Source organism: Ursus arctos, unplaced genomic scaffold (genome assembly GCF_023065955.2).
Source record: "Ursus arctos isolate Adak ecotype North America unplaced genomic scaffold, UrsArc2.0 scaffold_19, whole genome shotgun sequence".
NCBI lineage: Eukaryota > Metazoa > Chordata > Mammalia > Carnivora > Ursidae > Ursus > Ursus arctos.
In genome coordinates, this window is record NW_026622863.1 from 27,133,089 (window position 1) to 27,147,811 (window position 14,723).

Consider the following 14,723-nt stretch of genomic DNA (forward strand, 5'->3'; position numbering starts at 1 on the left):
ACTTTTTGGTCCTGAGCAGAATTATTAGGCTGGGTGAGCATTCACTGATTTTGTTGACTCTCAGTGGATTTAATTTTAAAAATAATTGAAAAAAAAACTTGACCTTTTCCCTGAACACTGGCTTTTAGCTTTGTTTTGTTTTGTTTTGTCTTGGTCATGTCATTGGGGTATCTGATGTTAGCTGTATACCTATGAACAGCCAACACTCTGGGTATACAGTCAAGGGGCTCACAGTCCCTCAAGTTCATCAGGGAGCTCCATGGTTCTGTTTTAAAGGGAATGGCAAGTGCCCCAAGCCCCATTACCCAGTGATGGATCTTTCCAGCCCCTTCTCACACAGATCGGATGGAGGCATTTCATCCCTGTATGTTCTTCCAGGGATCACAGTGAACGCACTTGACATTATCACAAAAACTCATCTGTGAGTTGTCTGGCAGAGACACTGACTCCCCAGTGGGCTGCAGAGGAAATCTGTGATCACACTGAGGTTTCTGTGCTGGGCTGCCACTGGACTCCCACTCAAATAATCCTGAGGTTCTTGGGTCAGACCTCCCCCCAGCTTAGCTCCCCGAGGGCGGCACAGTGGTCAAGGTGAGCAGGTGCGATATTTCAGCATGGCAGACAGCTGCTGGGCACCCAGCACCCAGAAATGGGGCTGCACCAGATGTTTACAGTAAGTTCCCTTTGGAGTGTTTGATGCTTGGGCCTTATTGGTTATTGAATATTATGACTATCACGCCTGGATGCAAGTGACAGAAACCTACAGTTTTTATCGTACCTCTCCAAATCCAGGGGAGGAAGCATAGTGCCTTTCTCTCTTTCCTTGTATCTGGCTCTCTCCTTATCTTTGAGCAGAGCAGAAGATAGCTGACCCATAGTTCCTAATTAATATCCTTTCATTTCAAGCCTCTAGCAGAAACTAATCAGAGTCTCTGGGTCACAGTTCAGAATTCTTGGGGGGGAGGAATCTAACTGGTCAGGTTTGGGTCAGGTGTCTGTCTCCAGTCAGCTGTGGCTAGGGGGTCACTGTCACATGATACCATTTAGCCTGCCCATGTGAGTGGTGAGGAGAGGGGCAGTTACCTGAGAAGGGCACTGTGGTAGGCAGCTTCTGAAATGGCTCCCAAGGATTACTGCGTCTTGGGATTCATACCTCTGTGCAATTTCCTCCCCTTGAGTGTGGGCTGGACCTCGTGACCCTTGATTCGAATGAGTAGTAGACTACCCCAAAATTAGGTTACAGAAGACTGGGACTTGCATCTTGCTCAAGCTCTTTCTCTCTGGTTCTTCTTGTGTCCTTCCGCTGATAAAGCAAGCGGCCATATTGTGCCCTACAGAGAGGTCCATGGGGTAAGGAATGGAGGGCGGTGCTGGGCAAGCGCCAGAAAGGAACTAAATCCTGCCAACAATCATGGGAGTGAGTTTGGAAGTGGATCCTTCCCCAGCTGAGCCTTGAGATGACTGTGCCCTGGCTGACATTCTGAATGTGGCCTTGGAGACACCCAGAGCCAGAGGCACCCAGCTAAGCTGTGCCATGATTCCCACCCACAGAAACTCTGAGATAACACATGTTGTTTTCAGCCTTACTAAGGTTTGCTCTACCATTCCAGAAGTCCCACCCCTAAGCTACTAAATTTTGGGGTAGTTTGTTGTGTAACAACAGGTAATGAATCCAGGCACCTGGTGGGTGAAGAGGCTCTGAGGTCACATGACCTGTGTCTTGTCCTAACTGCACCATGTACCAGCTGTATGGTCTTGTGTAAGTTATCCCACTGATTCAAGTCACATTCTCTTCCGTAAAAGAGGGATAATAGTCCTAATATGGTTGTTATGGGGACTGAATGAGTAAACCCAGTGCCTGCATGTAGTTTAGTTATGCTAATATTAATAATTAACTAATTAATTAATATTAGTGATATTAGTGAAGTTTTGCTGCTGTTACTGAGCTTTCACGGCTCTGGTAACCCTATACACTGGGGTTCCTGGTGCCTCAGTTTCTTCTTCAAAGAAGTCTAAAGAACTCTGTGCCCCTTACAGAAATGCTATAGAGAGGGACATAAAATATCCAAAAATCTCTTCGAAGCAAATGGCTACTTAACTACTAAATACAAAAAACAATTTCCATTCCACTCATTCTGGTTTTTATAGTGAAGAACAATGTCAATATCACGGAGAAGTCGAATGACGGAATTCATGCTCTCAGATCCAAAATACCAAAAACTATCTGAGCTGACGGAATGGAATTTATTTGCACAGTTTTCCCCTGACACAAAGGCATCCGACAACTACCTGCCACCAATTGCTTGGTGTGTGCAAATGCCAGGGCGCGACGCAGGCGGCCGTGTGTCACAGAGACGAAACCGAAGAGGAAGAGCACAGGGGTAATCAGTGGTGGTTAAAAGGTTTCTGCCTTCTGAGGCCAAAGCCCACGCTGTCAAAGGTTTGATGGGATTTGCTCATTAATTCCAAGCTTGAATGCTTAGTGAGGCTGTTTTCATTTCTCCTCAGGGATGCTGTTTTTCTCCCACTGGGAGCTTGGGGGGCTTGGGGGGGGTGGCGGGAGGTGTTGGATTTGCAGATTTCCCACCTGAGTAGGGCGTGCCACCACCATGAGACTGGGGTCTGCTGGGGTGTGCTGGGGTCATCACATTTCATCTTTTTTTCCCCATCCCGCCCTGCCCCTGAGGATGGGAGGGTAAAAGTGCCAGTCTCCTCACAATGATAAAACAACAACACTTTTTGGCTTCCAGAATCACCATCCCCCGTCATTTAATGAAATAAACCAGGTAAAAATAATTGCTACCAACCACCAAACAATGAAAGAGGTTATCCTCATGCTATAAACTGAAAAGTGCCCGACAAGAAGAAAAACAGAAGGTTTTAGTGTGACTTCAGTGCAGCTCCTAAATCACCCTTTCCCCTAGAAGTGATACAAGGGAAGGAAATGACTTGTAAAACTTTGAGAATTCTGGCCAGTACCCCCTGATTTGGATAGAAGATGATGAAGTTGGGGTAGGGAGCTTAGAGAAAAGTCAAAGAAATCTCTTCCAAGAGCAGAGGTTCCCATGTATGATCTCAGTATCACAGCTGAGTCAGGAGAAGTCCCCGGGTGTCATTGTCTGCTAAGATTCCATACTGAGTCAGGGGATTGAGTTGGAGCCTAAGGATATCACCCCTGTGGGAAGAAGGGCTACCTCAATCTGGTCTTTGGCAGAAACTTAGAAGAGAAGGGAAGTCCAGTCCTATACCAAAGGCTGCAGGAAATTTGCGAAGTTCTTTCCACGTTCCTGCCCCCAGGCTTTAAGAAAGTGGGTGGGTTGCAATTCCCAGGCCTCAAAATGTTGCTGGAAGGGAAAAAGGTTCCGGATAAGGTTCAGAAGTTGTCAATGAGAATCCATCTATCAAAGCAAAAGGAAGAACTGGGGTGAACTCTCCATTTGAAGCCTAAGTAAAATGAAAAGAAGCAACATGGTAACTAAGCAAGCATTCTGCATGAAGGGAAGACGTAAGTGAGCACAGCAAGCATAAAACAGATGAGAGACTGCAAGAGAAATAAAAAACAACAACAAGTAAACAAAAAGCACCAAAGAATGTAGGAGAAGTCCCCTGCAATTGCTTTGAGCTACAGAGGAAATTAATAAGAACATGAATTCGATAAAACAAGAGTAAAAAAGAAAACAAAACAAAAACCTCATTTCAGGGATGAAATGTAACAAACGAAAAGATGAATGGAGAGGTCAAGAAAAGAAGGACCAATGCAGTGCTCGTTGCAGTTGGTCATGGAATAAATTCTGCAGACTTATCAGAGAAAGAAAGTGTAAATGTCCTCTGAGGATAAAGGCCATGTGAGACATTTTTAAACTTGCTCAAACTTGGCACTTAGAAGCCCTCTTGAAAAAAAGTTCTCAAAACCATGGTAAAAAATGACATAATTGGAGAAACAATGGTAAAAGGACTCCAGATGAATCAGCATAGATGTGATGGCACCAAGGAATGAGTTGCCATCTATTGACATGTGGGAAGCTGTGTCCAGAGAGGTCTTTGGGACTAAAACTTGGTTTCAATTCAGTTTGGGAGGCCTGTGATGCATGAGATGTTGAGTAGGCAGTGGTATGTAAGAGACTAGAGGTTGAAAGAGAGGTCTGGGATGAAGAGATACAATTGGAAATCACAGATGTTAGAGATGACATATGAGGCTTGAGATTGGGTGAGAATGAATGTAGAGAAGGGGGCTGAGGAATGAGACTTGGCTTACCCCAATGTATAGAATCAGGGAGAAAGGAGAAACGAGCAAAGATGGAGCAGGAAGCTCAGTGAGGTAGGAGGGAAACCAGAAGAGGGTGGTATCTGGAAAGCCAAGGAAAGATGGGTGTCAATGAGAAGTAGGTGGCCAGCTGTGTCAAATGCTGCTTGTTGAAAGATCAAAGTAAAATGGGACTTGAGAATTGTCACTTGCCTTTATCATGGGTGACTTTGACAAGAGCTGTTTCAGTGGAGTTGTATAGTTGAGAGCCTGATTAGAGGGGGTTTTAAAGACATTTCAGGAACTTTTGCTGCAAATGGGGCAAAGAAAAAGGGTAGTAGCTGGCTGGGATGATGGGTCAAGATATATATATATAGATATATATATATATATATATAGATATAGATATATATATATATATATTTTTTTTTAATGGGACTGGATGTTGTGAATAAGGAAGAGTGATGATTTCTAATTCTATTAGGCAATTGACTGGCTGGCTCTAGCCTCAGTAGTGAGCTCTGGGTTGGAGAAGTAAATTTGGGAACCATCAACATATTTAAGATTGTCTGGAAATTAGCTGAGATAACCTAGGGAAGCATGTAGCCTGAGAAGAGTAGAGAGCCTAGCAGAGGACTCTGAGGACACCAATATTTAATAATTAGGCAGAGGTATGGGATTCTACAGAGAAGACTAAGGATGAATGACCATAGGAGGAAAACCAGGAGATCATGTTGTCACCAAAGCCATGAGAAGAGACTGTTTCAAGAAGGAAAACCACAAGGTTAAATGGTGCCAGGAATTCGGTAAAGGTAAGGGCAAAAAATTATAGGTTGGAGGTAGCAACAAAGGACGTTATTTGAGGTCTTTTAATGAAAGACCTTCAGGGGTGTAATGCAGGAGAAACAAATTTTACATGAGTTGAAAACTTACCAGGAGACGATGAAGTGGAAACCATAAGGACACAGCTCTCTTAAGAACTCTGGCTGCAGAGGAGGTAGGAGAGAGATAGGGTAATAATTGGAGGAAGAGACAGATTTCAGAAACTTATTTTCAAGATAGTGGAGACATGCATGTCTAAATGTTGTTGGAAAGTTTCTCAGGGTAGGGAGAATCTCCTCTGTGCCTTTGGGATGCAGTTGGGGGAGGTACAGAAGGGAGAGTGATAAATATAGGAGAAAGAGAGAGGGAATTGCTGGAATCAGGTTCCCTGAGAAGGTAGAAGGACCTGGAACACAGAGAACAGAAAGGATTAGTCTTAGACACCTATTCCATTATGAGAGGAAGGATAAGAGAATGGGTATAGATGCAGATAAATTAGTGGTGAGTGGCAGAATTCTGAATGAGTTCTCTTGTGAGGACTTCTATTTCCTTTCTGAAGGAGGAGGTGAGGTCATCTCCTGAAAAGGAATGAGAAGACGATAGGGTAGGAAATATGAGGAAGTGGAAGAATTTTAAAATAGTCTCTGGGAAAGAAAAGAGACTAGTCACTTGGAAACACAGAAAAGGGAGTGGAAAGAATGTAAGAGAGTTATTTGTTCCTCTTTCTCCTTTGTCCACTGCACCCAAGAAATGGACCTCTTTTCTTGTTAAAATGTTGAGTGTTCAAAATAGATGCTCAAGGAGGATGTGGGTAAGTTGGGCTTGAATTCCTCTAGGTATCTTTTTAAAATTTTATTTTATTGCGTGGCAGGGGGAGGGGCAAAGAGAGAGAGAGGGAGGGAGAGGGAGAGAGAGAATCTTAAGCAGGCTCCATGTTCAGCACAGAGCCCGACGCAGGGCTCAATCTCATGACCCTGAGATCGTGACCTGAGCCAAAGTCAAGAGTCGGACACTTAAGCGACTGAGCCACCAGGTGTCCCTCCTCTAGGTCTTTTAAAGGTCATTGTCAACAAACTCTTTTCGTCCCTTCTGGTCTCAGCTTTGCAGCCAGTTCTTTAGTGAGCCTACCTCAGTTCCTTGGCTTGGAGATATGAGGGGATGTCGATCTAACTCCAGCAGGCACTGTGGAAACATTGGAATCGGGACCCTAGAATTTGGGTTGAGGCAGAGAGGATGTTCAATGAAGGAACTAGACATGTGGGAGTGTCTGTTTACCATCTTCTACGGCAAGGTCACAAGCTTTGGCCCATGGGCCATGGTGTAAAGTTCTATTGCAATGCAGCCGTGTCTCTGTTTGCTTTTCAGCTACAACTTCAGAGTGGAGTGGTTGTGACAGAGACCTTCTGGACCACAAAATGAAAATATTGGCCCCCTGGTCCTTTTACAGAAAGTGTTTGTCAATCTCTGTTCTAGGGAAAGATGGGAAGGTTTCAGAGGAGGTATAACCTTGAGAAAAATCCCAACTCTGCATCTATTTCCTTTTCTGCAAAATAAGGACACCATTCATTAAATCATTCTTTCATTTAACAAACATTTATTGATTGCTTACTATGTGCCAGAAGCTGGGAGTGCAGAGATCAATACAATCCAGTCTTGTCTTTTCAAAGCCCACAGCAGTGATAGATGGGTCAACAAATAGTTGGAATACCTAGAGATAAATGCTATGTGAGTGCCATAGGGATGAAGGGGAGGTGTCTCACCTAGCCCAGATGCGACTGGGAAGGCTTCAGAGAAAAACAGAAAAGGAGGGACTCAACAGCCTGTAGAGTTGCTAAGGATGAGAATGAAACCAGCCAGGGATTAGTATAGTGTGAGTAAAGATATGGGGCGCCTGGGTGGCTCAGGGGGTTGAGCGCTGGCTCTCGATTTTGGCTCAGGTTATGATCTCAGGGTCCTGGGATCAAGCCCCACATGGGGCTCCATGCTCAGTGGGGAGTGTGCTTGAGGATTTCTCTCCCTCTCCCTCTGTCTCTCCCACTGCTCATGCTCTCTCACTCACTCTCTCTCTAAAATAAATAAATAAATAAATCTTTAAAAAAAGATAAAGGAGAGTTAGGGAGGGGGGATTCTAGAAGCACCAAGTTAGAAGGGGTAAGTGATGGGAGCTGGAGATGGAGCGGTGAGACATGGAAGGAGAGTCAGGAAAGTGTCAGGAACATTACTGGGACACATCGGGAACCATCCGTTCACCCTGCTCTTGACACAGCTTCCTCCCTAATCAGGGCCCTTCCTGTGGAGCCCAGACATGCTTTTTTCAGCTGTCTCAGCAGAGCACTCTGGCCGGCCACCATCGGTCAGTTGAAGTTTGTCCCTGGCACGAAATCAGCAGGGGGTCTTGAGGTATACACAAGCAATTCGTTAATCACGAAACACCCCAAAACGTAACGTGGTGTGAAAGAAATTAAAATCTAGTAATATGGTAATATGCGTGGTTCAACCCAGATAGCAGAATTTGAAATATATTTTGGCAATGTAAACCTAACACAAAACAGAACCCGTTTTTAATAGATTGATTATACTTTTCTCTAATTGAATCTGAGAAGCATACTCATTCCTGAAAATCGTGCATACAAAGTGATTTAGCTGAACAGATGGATTTCTAAAGTGCATGGGAGTTGGAATGGATTTAGAAATGAGGCCAATGGTCTTCTTTTTCCATTTAGAATTTTTAGGAAATATTTCAAACGTTCAGAAAAGAGAATAATATAACACCCATGTGTCCACTACCTAGATTTTTTTTTTTAAAGATTTTTTTTATTTATTCGACAGAGATAGAGACAGCCAGCGAGAGAGGGAACACAAGCAGGGGGAGTGGGAGAGGAAGAAGCAGGCTCATAGCAAAGGAGCCTGACGTGGGGCTCAATCCCACAACGCCGGGATCACGCTCTGAGCCGAAGGCAGACGCTTAACCGCTGTGCCACCCAGGCGCCCCCACTACCTAGATTTTAAAAGTGCCAATATTTTTCCATAGCTTCGGAGCTTAGTCAAAAGAATAAAAACATGACAGATACAGTGGATGCCCCTTTTGGGTCTCTTCGCCATCTCCGCTGCCTTCCTGGAGGTCACTGCTCTCTGGAAGTGAGTGTGTCTTTAAAGTCTGTGTTTTTATATTTTCACTATGTTTGTATTGATAAACATTAAACAGAATCGTTTCACGTGTTTTCAAACATTACATGAATGACAGACAACGCAAGACTATTCTGCAACTTGACTTTTTCATTCCACATTACATTTTGAAATGCATCCATGTTGATTCATGTGTTCATTCATTTTATAGCCAGTCTTCTTTCTGCTCTTTGAAACCTGCCCAAATTGTTGAAAACAGAAGCAGATACATCTGAGAGCTTCTCAGTGGCAGATAGGACATAATTTGGTCTCAACTGCCTTCTCTTGCTTCCCTTTCTTCTCCTTTGTCTCCCTGCCTCTTTTGCTCTTTTGCTCTATTAAGGATTTTGAATATAAGAAGACACAGCAACAGGAGAACCTTGTAAGGAGGGTCTGAGTTGAGTACCCCATCTTCCAGAAAAGAACAGACATTTTTCAGGAGCGGCTGACATCTCTCAGATGCTGGCTAAGTGCAGGAACCCACGCTAAGCATTTTGCATTTGTTTGGTAATCCTCAGTGTGACCCTTGCAGGTCTTCCTTGCCCAAGGTCTGTAGCTAGCTAGTAGGTGCAGAGTTTACGCCCGCATTCAGAAGCCAGCGCCATCAGCTGAGCCGTTCTGAAAGGGAAGCCTTATTGATCCCAAGGAGGGCCAGTACTAGGTGAGCTTTTAACAATAAGGAGTCCCCCAAGGCTGGTGCTTTAACAACTTTTGGTATTGATTCCACTTCTAAATTAAGTATCATAATCATTGTTAATAATAAATAATAATAAAGCAGGTACTGAAAAATTCACAGGGTTGAATGTCACTTTAGTTTTCTTGCCTGAAGTTCAGCCACCTGTTGATTTCCAACTCCCTCCTGGATCTTTCTGCTTGACCATTCCATGATGCTCCCTAACTCTCTGTGAGCCAAACAGAGTCATTTCTTTCCCTCTTGACCATTGCCTGTTGCGGCAGATTCTGGAAGCTTGTCTGGCTTCCATGCTCCTCTATACTCTGGCTCTTCGGTTCCTGCTATGGACTGAATAGTGCCCACAAAATTCATATGTCGAGGTCCTAGTCCCCAGTGTGATGGGATTTGGAGATGCAGCCAGATTGGGAGGTAATTAGGTTTAGATGAGCTCCTGAGGGGACGGTCCCCATGATAGGATGAGTGTCCTTATAAGAGGAGACCAGAGAGCTCGCTCTCTCTCTGCCATGAGGGAACACAGTGAGAGAGGGGCCATGTGCAAGCCAGGAAGAGAGTCCTCGCCAGGAACCAAATCCGCCAGCACCTTAATCTTGGACTTCCAGCTTCCAGAGCTGTGAGAAATTTCTTTTTCTTTCTTTCTTTCTTTCTTTCTTTCTTTTTCTTTCTTTCTTTCCCTCTCTCTTTCTTTCTCTCTTTCTTTCTTTCTTTCTTTCTTTCTTTCTTTCTTTCTTTCTTTCTTTCTTTCTAGATTTTATTTATTTGTCAGAGAGAGAGAATGCACAAGCAGGGGGAGCAGCAGAGGCAGAGGGAGACACAGCCTCCCCACTGAGCAGGGAGCCCAATGCAGGACTTGATCCCAGGACCCTGGGATCGTGACCTGAGCCAAAGGCAGACGCTTACTGACTGAGCCACCCAGGCATCCTGAGAAATACATTTCTGTTCTTTAAGTCCCCCAGTCTATGGTATTTTCTTACAGCAGCCTGAACTGACAGAAACAACTACCTTCATAGCATTTCAGTCTTATTAACCTTCCATCCCTTTTCTGCAATTGCCCTTCTTCTTGTCCGTTTTTTCACCCATGTTATTTTCCTGAGCTAGGCTGGTACTCCCTCTCCCCAAATAACAGCAGCCGTTTAAGACAAAAATTGAAGCCTCTTTTCCCCATCTTTTTCCTACTAGTTCCCCCTTCCTTAGACTCCTGCAATACTCAATCTGTACCGTATAAGAAAGCACTTAGTTGTATAATGTTATTTATTTTTAAACATCTTGTGTCTACAGTAAAATGATTAATGCTTCAAGGGTGGGCCACGTCTTCTGTTCTATCCCATATGCCAGTGTTTCCCAACCTTTTTTTTTTTTTTTTTAACTGCGCCCATCTCACAATAATATATGTTGCTTCCTAAGCCCTTAAGAATTTTTTAAAAAGTCATTTTGGTCATTTTTACATGGAAGAGAATAAAGACATGATTTTAAGTAAATAAGTATTTTAGGTCAGCATAGTATTAATGACTGTATTATGAATCTTATTTTAAAGTTCGTCTAAAAAATAATCTTTAATGATATTTGTAACATAAAAACACATTTTTGGCTTTTCGCCATTTAGTGACTCGATCCATTAACTTTATATAAGGAAATAAATGATTTGCTAAAATTTAAGTTTTGAGAAAGACATTTCATACTGCCTCTTAGTTCTCAATGTTTATTAAAATGCAGAATGAGCTTTAACTATGTGTTATAGCACCCAAACCAGACAGAAACTGCTTTCATAACCCGCCGTTTACATTTTTTGTATTTATACCTAAAAATTAATTGATTTTGTTTTAATGATTTTTGTTTAGTTCCTAAACAGTAAGAAAGAAGAGATTTCAGGCTGCTGTTTTCAAGCACTTTCCCACAAGTACTACCATTCAGATGCTCTACCTAACGGTTGGATAGACAAATTGGTTATAATTTTTACTCTGTGTTCTCTTTTTAACATTGTATTTTAACAGCATAGGGTGCTGTGTAAGAATTTTGATCAGAATGCCATTTAAAGATCTAATGAGGATCACCATGAGGGAAATTGGAACAATTACTAACAAGTGTATAACCTTTTCTGACTTCCGGAATTTCAGTGTCCATGTTCCCTTCCTTGGTTTGCTGTCTTTACACGATGGTCCATTCCATGTGGCAAGAAGAGAGGAAGTGGACCACTGGGCGACAAAGGATGGGAACAATTTAAGATTGTGTAATGGTCAAAACCAACGCTGAATGGTGCTCACCAAGTCAAATAAATGGATCGAATGACTGAGCCATAAGAACACAGGCCTGGATTTGGCTCCAAATCCAACGCTGTTCACTTAAAGCTCATTCAGCGCTCCGTTTCCTGTGTTGATGGGAATGCGAGATACTCATTGTATGTATGTATGTATTTTTTTTTAATAGGAAGAAATGCCATTCCTGCCTCTTATGATGGGAATCTGTTTATTTCCCCCACTATTTTATTATGAAAAAAATTCAACAGAGAAAAGCTAAAAGAACAAGTGCACTGCCATAGAATCCACCACCTAGGGTCTATCATTGCGAACATCACACTACACTCACTTCTCCGTTAATCCACTCCTCTCGCCATTTATCAGTCCGTCTCATGTGTGGTACATTTCAAAGTAAGATGCCCATGGCAGTACATGTCTGTCCAACCTCTTCAGCATGCATACGGGTAACTAGAGTTCAATATTTGAATATTTGTTTATGGCTCTTTTTTTTTTAACGGTAACATTTATGTTTATTGAAATGCTCAAATCTTAATTATACCATTTGATGAATTTAAACAGATACCTATACTTCTAAACTTAACCCGCCTATCAAGCTATAGGACATTTCCGTCATCCCAGACAACTCCCTCTGGGATTTTGGATCCATGATTTATACATGGTCGCTCCACAGAATCTGTCTGAAGATGTAGTTAGAGACTCAGCAAGTTGATTGGTGGTAAATGACCACAGAAGCAGTTTTGTTTGTTTGCTTTGACAGAGAAATATAATCAGAGCAGTGGCTGGAGAGCTGGTTGTTTTAATTCTTGTATGCTGCTTGTATTCTCGTTGTCATGCCAGTTGAGTATAAAGAACACTCTGGAACTGGAAGAGAGTAATTAATTGTAGCTAGCTTCCATCTCAGATACTTAATGTGTGTTTGTTAAAGTACATATTTAAAAGTCGATACCAGATGCAGTCACATTAACTGTGCATTTTTATCCAACTTTGCAAATACATCAGTGTATTTTCCTTCAACTTTTTAAACTTTCAGATACCAATTTTATTCATTCATAACATTTCATCTATACCCCAAATTTTGTAAACCCTCCTGCTCTTAGGACAAAATAAATGAAACTCATCATTTTTAATAAAACTACTGGCCCCATATGAGCATTTCTTGCCACGAATGTGGACTATAAAGTGGTTTTTAAATTACTAGAGGCAATTTCTAGGACTTCTCTGCAGAACAGATTGGCCTTAGAATGAGGCAGAACTAGGTTGAAACCCTGACTCCTACTTACTGACTCCATGACCTTTACTAAATCGCTTAATCATGTTGATTCTTGATTTCTCTGTTTATAAAAGGGGGAAAATGCATGTATCTACTTCATGGAGTTGTTGAGAGGATTAAATGAATAAAAAAAGGGCAGTTTTCAATGTTTGGCACATATTATGTACTCAAAAATGTTAGTTAATGTTGTGATTATTTTAGTAAAGCCTGGCTCAGTATATGCTTTGTTGTTTGAAATACTCCTGATAATATTTATAAACCTCAGGGAACATAGTAATTGTATTTAGGGGATCATATAGCCCTCCTCTAGCATCTAGTCCCATAAAAGAACAATATACAAAGCTTTTCATTTTTAATTAATATTTATTAAGAATCAGAGGTAAAAAGCAACCAACTTCCACCAATAGCTAAAATGAAAGGTTTACGACACCAAAAGTTGGTGAGGATGTGAAGCAACCAGAATTCTTTGTTGCTGTTGTTTAGTTTTTATAATCCTAAACTTAACTCTGCAATCTAACTTGACTTGGAGGGGGATAAGGAAAATATGGAACCCATCGATCTGCCCCAGGGAACACAAAGATTATAGGATAGTTTCTGCAGATGGGGCGACGGGGTCCTCTCCTGAGCTACAGAAGGAAGAGTCTGGTGCTTAAGATTACGACACAAGCCAAATTTATAAGATTTGTCCACATCAGCGATGGTGATCTTCTTGCTGGTCTTGCCATCCCTGGATCCAAGGTGTTCCGTGGCTGCTACAATATTCCTGGCCTCTCTCCCCTTGCCAGAGACCACATGCATGCCATCCAATCACTCAGTTTTGGCAGTGCAGATGAAAAACTGGGAACCATTTGTGTGGGGTCCAGCATTTGCCAAGGACAAGATGCCAGGACCCATATGCTCCAGGATGAAATTCTCATCAAATTTCTCCCCCTAGATGGACTTGCTGCCAGGGTCATTATGGTGTATGAAGTCACCACCCTGGCACATAAATCCTGAATACTGTCAAAGCAGGAAACTTTATAACCAAATCCTTTCTCCCCAGTGCTCAGAGTACACAAGTTTTCTGCTGTCTTTGGAACTTTGTCTGCAAACAGCTCAAAGGAGACGCAGTCCAAGGGCTCACCGTCCCTGGCAATGTCCAAGAACAAGGTGGGGTCGACCGTGGCTGGGCGGCGTCTACAAGGGCCAGAATTCTTAGGTATTGTGGGTAGGGATGTAAAATTGTTCAAGTACTCTGGGAAAACTGTTTGGAGGTTTCTTCAAAGTGACATATAGATCTATTTACCCAAGAGTAAAGAAAACATATGCTTACAGAAATGTCTTGTACTAGAATGTTCATAGCAGTTTTATTCACAATTGCCTCAAACTGGAAACAGAACTCGGATGTGCATCAACAAAAGAATAGATAACTAAATTATGGTCCATCCATACAATGGCATACTAATTAGCAATAAAAAGGAACGAACCTCAAATGCATAAAATGACATGGGTGAATATTAACAGGGTGCAGAACATGCTGCCCCCAAATATGGTGACTGGCATATTAAATATTTTAAGCTAACAGAATTTGAGAAACGGCAGGTGCAGGAAGGGCCCTCTGACCTTGCCCTGAAGCAGGTCACAAGATCCTCATGTGAGATATGCCCTCCCTATAACTGGAGGAAAGGAACATCCTTACTTCTGAAGATGGAGGGAATTCAAGAGGAATCTGGATGAACACACCTTGCTAAATTTCCCCCACTGTACTATTCTTAGCTCATACCCATTTGTCACAAGGAGGCTCCCATGTCACATAAAACATGTTAGTAAATTTACATGCTTTTCTGTTGTTAATCTATGTTTTGTTACGGAGCCCCAGCTGAGAATTTAGAAGGGTAGAAGGAAAAGATTTTTTTCTCCCCTACAATTAAAAAAAAAAAAAAAAAAGATTACTGAGTGGAAATGGACTGCAAACAAACTGATTGACTGAATTTATATAAAATTCTAAAACAGGCAAAACGAAACTATGATGATATAAAACAGATCAGTGGTTGCTTCGTGGGAGTGAGATTGCTTGGGAAAGGGGTTAAGGGAACTTTCTGGAATATTTAATAGGTGTTTGGCAAAAGTGGTTGAATAGTACATGTAGGATTTCAGCATTTGACTGTATATAATATAAAAATTTTTTTTTTTAAAAAAAGGGCAACCAACCTGTGAATTTGGAAGATCCTGGGAGATCTTTTCCTTCCAAACAGCCTTCCATTGATTGATCTTCATGCTATCTAACACTTATATTTT

General features: G+C 42.2%; 1 pseudogene; it reads right to left on the reverse strand.

The window, feature by feature from the left end:
• LOC113251736 (peptidyl-prolyl cis-trans isomerase A-like) overlaps window positions 1–14,723 on the reverse strand; it is a 40,803-nt pseudogene that overhangs the window by 24,837 nt on the left and 1,243 nt on the right.